We start from the raw sequence: 12,808 nt of genomic DNA on the forward strand, positions 1-12,808 counted from the left end.
AAGCACCTCCCGACAGCGCCGTACATGTACGGCGCATGTCGGGAAGGGGTTAAACAATACAAATTAGTGTATATACATATATATTTTGTGGTGAAAAAAAGAGAAGAAAGGAAATGAATGAATAAGTGTTGTATATAACAGAGAAAAATTATTATATATATATATATACATATGCATGCAAATATATATCTCAAACGCATAACACCATATTATAGAAAGTGAATATAGAAATAAATATATATATTGTATAGTGATAAGCGTCTATTGTCATACTCATGTATATGTATGTACATAAATCATATGCATATAGTCAGGTGAAAAAATATATACATATATATATATAAAAATTCTCTGTGTGCAAAGTACATGGGTGCTAATATAATAAATACATTAGGGTATAAAAATATACATTTCAATACTAAAGTGCAATAGTGCAAGAATTCATAAAATCTACAAAATTGTTAAAAATTTCATTATTTTATTATTATTCTACGCTGCCATATATAGATTACTATAGGAGTCAGACAACATCTGAAGAGCAAGTTGTTCTATATATATAAATCACTGTAACACAACGCTTCGGCATAATTTGTTGTCTTTCACTGCAGAAATAATGCATCACTGTATATCGATAGTATTTCATACACGTCTACGTCTGGTAAACTAGGAAAGAGAAACTAGGAGAGAAGAGGAACATATGTTAAAATCACAAAAGTATTATTACATCACAAAATTAAATTAAAAAATGATGCCACACAAACACATACACAGTGATCAGAGAAACACGGCATACCCATGCGATTCGTTTAAGCCTCTCGGCTGCATGGTCTTCAAAGTCCAGATCCATTTACTTTCCAATCTCAATAATTTCTTCATCAAATCTCCACCTCTTATATTTAATTCCACATGGTCTATTCCTCGTACCTTTAGTAATCTGGAATTACAATTGTGATACTGTTTAAAATGGCGTGGAATCATTTTCAATTTTTCTATTTTATCAGTATCATGGACCTCCTTTGCAGATTCAATATCCCGCACATGTTCACGTACTCTGATTCGAAATTCGAGTGTGGTCAGTCCTATGTATATTTTATTACATGGACACACTGCATAATATACCACCCCGCGTGTAGCACATGTAATGTGCCACACAATTTTGAATGTTTTACTTCTCTCAGAGTCAGTAAACTCTTCTGCACGTTCAATATTGGGACATGAAATGCATCCTCCACAAGGGGAACACCCCCATTTAGGGCCTTTGGTCCCAAAGAATCTAATTCCCTGTGGAACTGGGGTATAAAAACTTCGGACCAAATGGTCTTTCAAGTTTTTAGCACGACGATAGGTTACAGACGGCAGTGCAGGCAATATTTTATTGAGTATCGGATCGGCTTTCAGAATCGGCCAGTATCTCTTTAAATGATCTTTCATCTCTTCCCAACGGGAAGTGCAATATATTTTGGGAGTACAGTCGTAAGTTATAAGGGAGGATATACATAATTTGTGCCAGATGATGCAGCATGCATGCCCTGTATATAGGATTTATTCTATTTTATTATGTTACCTACTGTAGTATACAAATGTTCCCAGCTGAAAATATTATCAGGGATGTAAATTTAGTGAGTGCAGAGGTAGCAGTCACACCTGGGACCTAGTACCACTCTGCTACATAAAGAAATAGTATTGTTTATTATATCTGTACTGTGTCATCCCTGTATTTATTATCCATGTGCTGTGACATCAGTCTATTTATTATCTATGTATTGTGATATCACTGTGTTAACTATCCATGTACTATGACATAACTGTGTTCACTATACTGTACTGTGACATTGCTATGTTCTTGACCACCGTTCTGTGACATCACTGTGTGCTTTATGCTTACATTGTGTCTGCTGTGGCATCACTGTTGGCAGGGGCGTAACTAGGAAAGACTGGGCCCCATAGCAAACTTTTGACTGGGGCCTCCCCCTCTCCTGGGTGTCACACAACCCCCCCTTGTAGATAGTGCCTTTTTTACAGCCCCTCCTGTAGATAACGCCATACAGCCCCCCTGTAGATAATGCCATACAGCCCCCCTGTAGATAACATCATACAGCCCCCCCCCGTAGATAACGCCATACTGCCCCCTCTGTAGATAACATCATACAGCCCCCCCTGTAGATAACACCATACAGCCCACCCTGTAGATAACGCCATACAGCCCACCCTGTAGATAACGCCATACAGACCCCTTTGTAAATAGCGCCATACAGCCCCCCTGTAGATATCATACAGCCCCCTATGTAGATAACGCCATACAGCCCACCCTGTAGATAACGCCATACAGCCCCCCTGTAGATAGCGCCATACAGCCCCCTCTGTAGATAACGCCATACAGCCCACCCTGTAGATAACGCCATACAGACCCCTTTGTAAATAGCGTCATACAGCCCCCCTGTAGGTAACGCCATACAGCCACCCCTGTAGGTAACGCTATACAGCCCCCCCTGTAGGTAACGCCATACAGCCCCCCCTGTAGGTAACTCTATACAGCCCCCCCTGTAGGTAACGCCATACAGCCCCCCGTAGATAATGCCATACAGCCCTCCCTGTAGGTAACGCCATACAGCCCCCCTGTAGGTAACGCTATACAGCCCCCCCTGTAGGTAATGCCATACAGCCCCCCCTGTAGGTAACTCTATACAGCCCCCTCTGTAGGTAACGCCATACAGCCCCCCTGTAGGTAACACCATACAGCCCCCCTGTAGGTAACGCCATACAGCCCCCCCTGTAGGTAACGCCATACAGCCCCCCTGTAGGTAACGCCATACAGCCCCCCTGTAGGTAACGCTATACAGCCCCCTGTAGGTAACGCCATACAGCCCCCACTGTAGATAACACCATACAGCCCCCCCTGTAGGTAACGCCATACAGCCCCCCTGTAGGTAACGCCATACAGCCCCCCCTGTAGGTAAAGCCATACAGCCCCCCCTGTAGGTAACGCTATACAGCCCCCCTGTAGGTAACGCCATACAGCCCCCCTGTAGGTAACGCCATACAGCCCCCCTGTAGGTAACGCTATACAGCCCCCCCCCGTAGGTAAAGCCATGCAGCCCCAACCCCCCAAAAAAATCCGACCTATAGTGTGTCCTACAAAAACATGTATCCCCTATCCGCAGGATAGGGGATACATGTGTGATCGCTGGCACTGATAAGGAGAACGGGGAACCGAAAGTCCCCCGAAGTTCTCCATGACTAACCTATGACTTCCGGCGTCTGCGCAGCTCAATAAAAATGAAAGGAGCGCTGGTCACGCATGCGCACAAGCGCGACCGGCGCTCCATTCATTTCTACGGAGCTGCCGACACAGACCCCGGAATTCCGAGGTTTGTGATGGAGAACTTCAGGGGACTTTCGGTCCCCCGTTCTCCCTATCGCTGCCAGCGATCACACATGTATCCCCTGTCCTGTGGATAGGGGATACATGTTTTATGTATGAACAACCCGTTTAATGGCAGAGCGGGGAAATACCTCCCTGCTCTGCCGTAGTGTTCAGTGGTGTCGCACTGTAGTAGCCATAGCGGCAGCTAGCGGAGCCTCCGGCCATGGTGGGGGCCCGTGCCCGCGGGTGACACGGGCCCCCTCATGCCGCGGGCCCCGTAGCAGCCGCTATGGCTGCTATAGAGGTAGTTACGCCACTGACTGTTAGCAAGGCTGGGGAGTACAGTTGTAGCCAAGTTTATCTTGTTGCTGATAACCTGCTGCAGGGTGCTATAACACAACAAAAGCCATTGAAAAGTCATGAAAGTTTCTGGCCACTGTGTATTCAATGCGTTAAGAGTTATGATAACGATGGCTACATCTGTATGTGGCCATCTAGGATGCAACTAAGGCCTTATTCACACATGTGTGTCTGATTTGCATCCACATATGATTGTCCGTGTAGTGTCAGTGTGGTTTCCGTGTGTCATCTATTTTTCTCATCTGCAAGAACTTCCTAGTTTCGCTTTTTTTTTTTTCTCTGCATTTCTTTAGCAACTGATGCGTGGAAAAACGGACTGAACACGGATGTTGTCCATGTGCTGTCTGTTTTTTTCACGAACCCAATGGACTTTAATGGCTGGTTCGCAAAACAGAAAAGGAGATGCACTGAGTTTCTCGCAACGGGCACACGCTCTGTGAAAAAAAACACAAATGTGTGAAAAGAACCATTGGAATTGCATAGGTCAGTGTGCTGTCCATTGTTAAAACGGACAGCACACTCGCAAGAAACGTGTGTGAATAAGGCCTAATAAGGGACGCAATTTACCGAAAATCTCACAATGTTGTGCCCTTAAATTCCCAGCGTATGATGAGCACTTCCCTTTAACGCATTGGTGAGGAAACGACAGCTCTCACACAGGAGAAGTCTTTTTTATTTACAGGAGCCTAATGTAACGGATTAGTACATTCCTGTAGTTAGTAACTGCACATGGAATGGCGGTGGAGGGACCAACAGTTAAATGGCACTTTCTGATGCCCATGTCTTGGGCACCAAGAGATCTTGTCCCATTCTTGACTGTTAGCCATTAGCTGTGACGTCACAATTTATTATTCCCATTTTGTGACATCACTTTGTTTATTATTCCCATTTTGTGACATCACTGTGTTTTGTTACATCAGTTTGGGCATTATTCCTGTATTGTGATATACTATGACCATTATATACTGTACTGTGACATCACTGTGAGCATCATTCCTGAAGCATGACATCACAATCTCATTTATTTCTGTACTGTAAGATCACTTTTTTGTTTTTGCTGTAGAATTTATAGTCAGAAAATTGTGTTAATTTTTATTTGATAGCTTACCAGTATGTAATATTGCACATTTTTAACACTGGTCTCCAAGCCCTTCCAATAGACTGTCAATTGCTGATTTGTAGGGCTCACTTCTCAGTCATTTCATCATCATCATCACAGGAAGGATTACAATGAAAGGTAACACCTGTATTGTAAAGCCTGAGTAGAAAAATAACACAGGATCCACCACTGACAATAGGTGCTAGACAAATCTTACCTTCTTCTGCCCCTCTCCCTGCACAGTGATCTCTGCACAGGTCACCGAGCATGCCCACAACACTCTCTCATGGAAGTCAATGAGTCATCTTCTGACTGAGGTTTCTTAAATCCATGTGGATGCTGTAAAAGAAATCGCGCAAATCTCTGAACTGCTGTGAACTGATCAGAGCAGCGGCACAAGCAAGATGGCCGCCCTCTTAATCAAATAAAAAAAATAGAATAAAAAAAATATATAAATCAGAAAATAAAACATAATATGTTTCCGTATACAATTTTGATAAAAACAAAAAGTAATCTATTCCCTTTAACAAAGCTGCTTCTACATGAACAGGCGGATATTAGAGAAATGCAGCTCAAATTAACCTTCACTAGATATATTGCGTAACCTTCCTGGCTTCAGTTTATGTTTATCTCAAAGCATTTATATATTTTAGACATAGCTGTTTATTTTTGTTGCATTTGGATACCATACAACAGTAAGCGACACACACAGAGCTGCATTGTATTCATGCACACTAAAAATAAACAAGTCTTTTGAGATGGTACAAAGCTAGACACAATGGAAAAAGACCATAAATTAAAACAATGTACTTAGAAGTTTTGTATAAACTGAGTGAAAGTGGAATGATCCTCTTAAGTGAATGTCCACACTTAAACACCATTTGTTTTGCTTAACCGAAAAAGTTTCAAAATTCTGCATTAATATCTTAATATTTCTTTATATATTCCAAATTCCTTGCATAGGCATAGAATTAAATGATAAAATTCGGGCTACCTGCAGTCGCCACTAAAGGAGTTTGCTACATACTATTTATACATTTAAATCAATAATAAAATAGTACGCAGTAAGCTCCTAAGCTCCCCCTAGTGATGGCTACAGGCAGCTAGAATTTTATCATTTGAAGAGTAACTGTAAAAGTAACTAAAGAGTAACTGTACTTTCATAAAACATTTCATTTGTCGTAGCGACATATCAGAAGTTTAGATCAGTGGTGTTCCAGGTGCTAAAACCCCACCATCGATGAAACAAAGAAGCAGAAGCACAAAGCCTAGCCCTTGGCACCTTTATCATGATTGCCTCTCGTCGAAACGTGAAGAAGGCTCATAGGCATTCTAAGCACTTCTGTCCCTTCGTTTCAGCGATGGTGGAGGTCACCACACCTGGACGCTGATCCATCAAAACTTCTGATTTGTCTCTATGACTTATCAAAAGTTTTCTGAAAATAGAGTAGCTCTTTAACTTTGTCTATGCAAGGATTTTGGAGATCTGTATCAGAAAAATGGAGATCTGACCCCTAAAAAGTTATACAGTACTGTGCAAGTTTTAGGCAGTTATGGAAAAACGCTGCAAAGTAAAAATGCTTTTTAAAAATAGAAGTGTTCAAAGTTTATTTATCAATTAACAAAATGCAAAGTTAATGAACAAAAGATAAATATAAATCAAATCAATATTTGGTGTGACCCCCCCCCCCTTTGCCTTCAAAAGAGCATCAATTCTTCTAGGTAAACTTCCTCAGAGTTTTTGAACGAACTCGGCAGGGAGGTTATTCCAAACATCTAGGAGAACTAACCACAGATCATCTGTCGATGTGGCTTCCTCAAATCCTTCTGGCTCTTCATGTAATCCCAGACTCGATGATGTTGATATCAGGGATCTGTGGGGGGCATATAATCACTTCCCAGGGCTCCTTGACACTCCCCAGGGCTTCTTCATGACATTGGCTTTATGTTTGGGATCGTTGTCCTGCTGCATAATGAATTTGAAGCCAATCAGACGCCTCCCTGATGGTATTGCAAGATGGATAAGTATCTGCCTGTATTTCTCATCATTGAAGACACCATTTATCCTGACCAAATCCCCAACTCCATTTTCTGAAATGCAGAAATACCTCCCCCATGCTTCACTTTTGCCTGCAGACACTCATTATTGTACCGCTCTCCAGCTCTTCAGCGAACAAACAGCCTTTTGTTACAGCCAAATTCTAGTTTTGACTCATCAGTCCAGAGCACCTGCTGCCATTTTTGTGCACCCCAGTTTCTATGATTTCGTACATAGTTGAGTCGCTTGGCCGTGTTTCCACATTAAAGGCATGGTTTTTTGGCCGCAATTCTTGCATGAAGACCACTTCTGGCCAGACTTCTCCAAACAGTAGATGGGTGTACTTGTGTCCCACTGATTCCTGCCAGTTCTGAGCTGATGACGCTGCCTGACATCTTCTGATTTTGAAGGGAAGTAAGCATGATGTCTCTTACAAATGGGTTTCAAGATGTGCTGTTCAAGCTCTTTTGTAGAAGCACAAACAAGCGAGCAATTTTGAGGAGCGTAGACGCAGTGGTCGGCCAAAGAAATTGCAGCAGATCAGCTGCACTTTCCTTGGCCGACCACTGCGTCTACGCTCTTCAATGTTGCCCGCTTACTTGTGCTTCTACAAAAGAGCATGAACAGCACGTCTTGAATCCCCAGTCTGCTTTGAAATCTTTGCCTGTGAGAGCCTTTGCTGTTGCAGTATAACTACCTTGTGTCTTGTTGCTGTGCTCCGTCTTTCCAGGGTGGACCAGTGACATGAAACTGTCTTCCACAACCTCACCTTTGTAGCAGAATTTGGCTGTTCCTCACTCAGTTTTAAACCTCCTACACAGCTGTTTCTGTTACAGTTAATGACTGTGTTTCAACCTACATATGAAAATTATGATCATTATCACCTGTTTGGATAATTGGTTAATCATACACTGAATTAATGCTGTTTTGAAGGCAAAGGGTGGTCACACAAAATATTGATTGGATTTAGATTTCTCTTGAGTTCATTCACTTTGTATTTTGTTAAGTGAAAAAAAAAAAACATTAATGGAAAGGACAAGCTATAAGTGTCTATCTGACAATGAAGACGGCATGATCAATAGAAATTAAGGTGAGGCGGAGCCTGTCGTGTTGTTGCTAAAATATTGGCGCCGAGATGCATGCCTGGACACCATCTTAGGCTGCATTTGCTAAGCTCTGTAACAGGGTGATAGCGCATCCACCTGGTGGCAGTGCTGTGTGTAGAAAACTGCGGTGAGCCCACCAAACAGTGTTCAGTGTTAGGAGAGAGCTAGGAGTGACCGGAACTGCATTTTGTGAAGAGAGGAGAGTGTGGTGTCTTTTGAGGGAGTGAGCTTCTGGCCATTTCCTTTGCTGCAGTGGACCAAACTAGAGGAGCACTGAGTCTGAGAGAAGAGAGAGAGAGCTGGAACTGAGGCATACGAGGACTGGTGAGAACCGGGATAGGCTATATCTGTGCTAACGCCTGAGCTACAGCAGGGTCCCAGAGAGCAAGTGGTAGTTGGGGAGGTAGCCCACACTTCAAAACCCCCTCAAAAAACAAGGGGGCACTCCCTCCGTCTGGAGAAAAAAAGGTTCAAGCTGCAGAGGCGACAAGGCTTCTTTACCGTGAGAACTGTGAATCTATGGAATAGACTACCGCAGGAGCCGTCACAGCAGGGACAGGAGATGGCTTTAAAAAAGGGTTAGATAATTTGCTAGAACAAAAAAATATTAGCTCCTATGTGTAGAAATTTTTCCTTCCCTTTTCCCGTCCCTTGGTTGAACTTGATGGACATGTGTCTTTTTTCAGCCGTACTAACTATGTAACTATGTAACTATGTATAATATATAGAAAAAGTGAAGAGTGAGCCTGCAGTGTTCGCCACACGAAAATTACCTAGAAACAGCCGTTTCTCATAAATAGATCAATAGAGGCCTTCTTAGTTAGCAGCCACCACCAACTACAAAAGGGGAAATTGGCCAGAAGCAGGCAGAGGCAGCCACCATTTTACCGTCTACAAGGCCTAAGCAGATTTCCCCTTGCATCAAGAAGGGTGCCCTTGACCCCAACTCTGCCGCTCACAGACAACAAGCCAGCTATCATGCCAGCCGGCTCCACCTGAATATAGTTGTAACTACGGGATTTTCCTCCCACACCGGGTAGAATGTATATAATATTTGTGGTCGAATACACCATCAGCAATGGCAGACGAACTGTACATATTATTAAGCTGAAAGTAAAAGATAAAGTGGTTACACTTTGTTTCATCTTTTCCCGTGGCATTCCTGCGTGGGCTCTACCAAAACACCACAACTACCCCCACCGTACAACATCATATGTGAAAATTATTAAAACGTGTCATTAATTTAAAATTAGATTTAAAAAAATTTCTCCCCATAAATAAAAGATTTATTTCCCGTCATGTTGTGTTATTATCCAGCGATACTGGCACCGGATCACTGCTTGGTCCAGGTTAGAAGCATATTATTTATAATGTTCTATTTTAGTGTCCATAGACTGAAGAACGACATTCCGAATAGAGAATCAAAATATCATGCATTAAAAATAGAACGAATTGCATTCATGCTCTTCCAATAAGGAAGAAGTATAGGTTACATAGATGCGGTATGAAATTCAAGCCTACATGCTTATACTCCGTAGTCTGGACCGTGATTCTTTCCACTCTAGTGAAAGAGCACTCTATATATAAACCCAGATAAACAGTTTAGGTGACCAGAGCTATTGCTTTACATATTCTTTTATCCAAAGCCCTTGGACCAAGAGTACTTTGCAGTTGCCTTCAACAAGATATGTTCTCTAGGTGGTGGCCAACTCCGACCATCCTCTCAGGGCAGTGCTACATCATGCACCTACTTAAGCAGTTGTCATTTTGTTGGACTTTAAGATCCTAAATGTCAGAAGCCGTCTTGCGACATAGCTCTACAATTCTGGCAGCTCTCAGTGCCTCTAAGGCTCTATCCATTTTAAGACACAATCTTCTCTCTACTCCCATATTGCCTGTGGAATAATGCTCTTGGTAATATGCAGAGATTGAATCAGCCTGGTGGATTCCATCCAACATCTAAAAAATTGATGCTTTTTCTTTGAGACACTAAGAAAGAAGTTTATAAATGGCATGTAATATACCACCCCTCACTCATCAGGGCATGCTAAGTTAGCAAATATATTTAAATCAGTTGCGCAGGCTAGATTTGGGGGATTTATCCACCTGAGAAATTTAAAGGGGTTGTACAAGAGAAGACAAAACGGTCTGCTATTTCTTCCAGAACAAACCCCACTATTGCCCATAGGCTATATCAAATATTGCAGCTCAACCCCATTTACTGTAAGAACAGCTCCATTGTGCTACCTACTATGGACAGGACAGGACAGCAACACTGAGAAGAAGTTGTATACAGCTCTCCACACAGTTCACCTGCCACTACTTGGTCTTTGAGGTACGACATTATTCCTGGGGACTATATTAGTCTATGGACACTTTTCTGACCATTAACTCCCAGTCATTTCAGCTGCCACAAAGCATACAGACCCAATAGAGGCATTGCAAGAAGGATGTGTATGCCTCCAACATTGCCCCAACTAGAATTTGCTGATGGCTTGCTGATAGTATTTACAAAGCCGAAGAGAGGGCTTGCTGAGTAACTTGCAACATAAAGAGACAGATAATGGTCAGGGCAGGCAGCGATACAGTCAGGAAAAAGTCTGGGTCTAATCCAAAATAGAAAACAACAAACACATTTACAAATGGACAGAAACCAAGGAAGCTTGTTGCTCGAGCAAAGTGTGGGAGGTTTGTATAATCAGAAGGGATCAGCCACAAGCTGAGCACTGACCAGCTGACAAAGCTCTGTCCCTTTAAGATGTAAAAGAGTGTGTGAATCGTTATAGACAGACCAGCGGCCGTGAGACAAGTAGAGGGCAGTTGGCCACACTGGTAGGCAAAGTGGACCGTGTTCTATTATAGTATGTCAGCAATTTCAGGATTAGATAGTTTGTGCTCTTTAAGTGTAACTGCACTTTCAGAGAGACATATCAGAAGTTTTGATCATTGGGGGCCTGGGTAACAAGACCCCTACCGTCGCTGAAAGGAAGGGGCATAAGCGCTTAGCCGAGTGCTCTGGACCTTCGCTTGTGATCGGCGCTTGTCGTTAGGCTGAACAGATGCTAAGGCATCCTATGTGAGCTGTTTTCAGACTGATGAGGAGCGCCGATCCCAGTCAAAGATGCAGAGCGCTCAGCTGATCACTTCTGCCCATTCGTTTCAGAAATGGTGGGGATCTCCGCACCTGGACCTCCACCGATCAAAACTTTTGATTTGTCTCTATGACATATCAAAAGTTTTCTGAAAGTGCTGATACTCTATAAATATGAAGGCATATAACTAGGCATAGGAGCTGTAGGCACAAAATAATTAGATATTTTTAAAGAAGACTATTTGCAACAATTATTAATTTTTTTACTTTCAATATATTGGAGCAATAAAAATGATTGCAAAGGTGGACATACCCTTTAAATTTTAGTAATGAAATAACATGACATTCATGACATTCTCTTTTAGGCCAATATCACACACAGTTTTGATGCAGTTTTTGGCCGCAGTGTTGGGCTCAGTTTTTCGAGCCAAACAAAGGAGTGGACTCAAAAGAAATGAGATGTAGGAGTCTCTATTGTATACCTGTCCTTTGGATCCACTTCTGGATTTGGTTCAAAAACTGCACCAGGAAATTGCACCCAAAACTGCATCAAAACGGCATGTTGATCCTGGCCTAAAGGCCATCACTTGATGTGAGTTATGGATTTCTGGTCTCCTAGCTTTTACATAGTTAAGAAATTGCCGAATAAGTTTTTACCATGTCAGAAGACGATAAATACTGGTGTTTTCTTGATTTTGAAAGGGAAGTTTCTTTTGAAGTATTTCAAAATGCATTTTGCATTTTGCGCAGCACATGTTTGTGTGTGACGGCTATTGAGCAATTAGGTTAATTAGACTATGAAGGGAATTAATTGGTATGAGTGTAATATTGCCATATGTACAATGTACATAAGTATGTCACTTCCATCTGCTTGGCACCAATATCATAATGTTTTATTGAAGAAACACATGTTACTTTAAATGTTGCAAGTTATTTGGATAATCTTTAAACAAAATACATTCATATTAATTAAAAATACGGTTTTGTTTTTTTCCTTTGAATCTACTTGAGCTGCATATGTTGTCTTTAACACCATACAATAAAGAGGAAAATAAATAGTAATGGATTTCACAACCTAAGGCCTGATTTACACGAGCGTGTGCGTTTTGCGCGCGCAAAAAACGCTGCGTTTTGCGTGCGCAAAAGGCAATTGACAGCTCCGTGTGTCATCCGTGTATGATGCGCGGCTGCATGATTTTCGCGCAGCCGCCATCATAGAGATGAGGCTAGTCGACGCCCGTCACTGTCCAAGGTGCTGAAAGAGCTAACTGATCGGCAGTAACTCTTTCAGCACCCTCGACAGTGAGTTCCGATCACAATATACACCAACCTGTGAATCAAAAAAAGACGTTCATACTTACCATTAACTTCCTGCTTCCTCCAGTCCGGTCTCCCGGCCGTTGCCTTGGTTACGCGTCCCTCTCTTGTCATCCGGCCCCACCTCCTAGGATGACGCGGCAGTCCATGAGACCGCTGCAGCCTGTGATTGGCTGCAGCCTGTGCTTGGCCTGTGATTGGCTGCAGCTGTCACTTGGACTTAATTGTCATCCCGGGAGGTCGGACTGGAGGAAGAAGCCGGGACTTATCGGTAAGTCCGAACTTCTGTTTTTTTTTACCTGTATATGTATATTGTGATCGAAAGTCACTGTCCATGGTGCTGAAACAGTTTAAGTCTTTGAGCACCGTGGGCAGTGACTGTCTCCTGACGTCGCGTACCCGAACATTTTTTGCCGGGTTCGGTCAAAACGAG

General features: G+C 42.6%; 1 long non-coding RNA gene across 1 annotated transcript; it reads right to left on the reverse strand.

Moving 5' to 3' along the window:
* Positions 1-499: 499 nt before the first annotated feature.
* On the reverse strand, positions 500-5,200 carry LOC142761394 (uncharacterized). Its single transcript, XR_012883627.1, has 3 exons — positions 5,041-5,200; positions 794-934; positions 500-677 (listed from the first exon to the last, which is right to left on the reverse strand). It is a non-coding gene; the product is annotated as an uncharacterized LOC142761394 (long non-coding RNA).
* Positions 5,201-12,808: the final 7,608 nt, after the last annotated feature.

Source organism: Rhinoderma darwinii, chromosome 4, assembly GCF_050947455.1.
Source record: "Rhinoderma darwinii isolate aRhiDar2 chromosome 4, aRhiDar2.hap1, whole genome shotgun sequence".
Classification (NCBI taxonomy): Eukaryota; Metazoa; Chordata; class Amphibia; order Anura; family Rhinodermatidae; genus Rhinoderma; species Rhinoderma darwinii.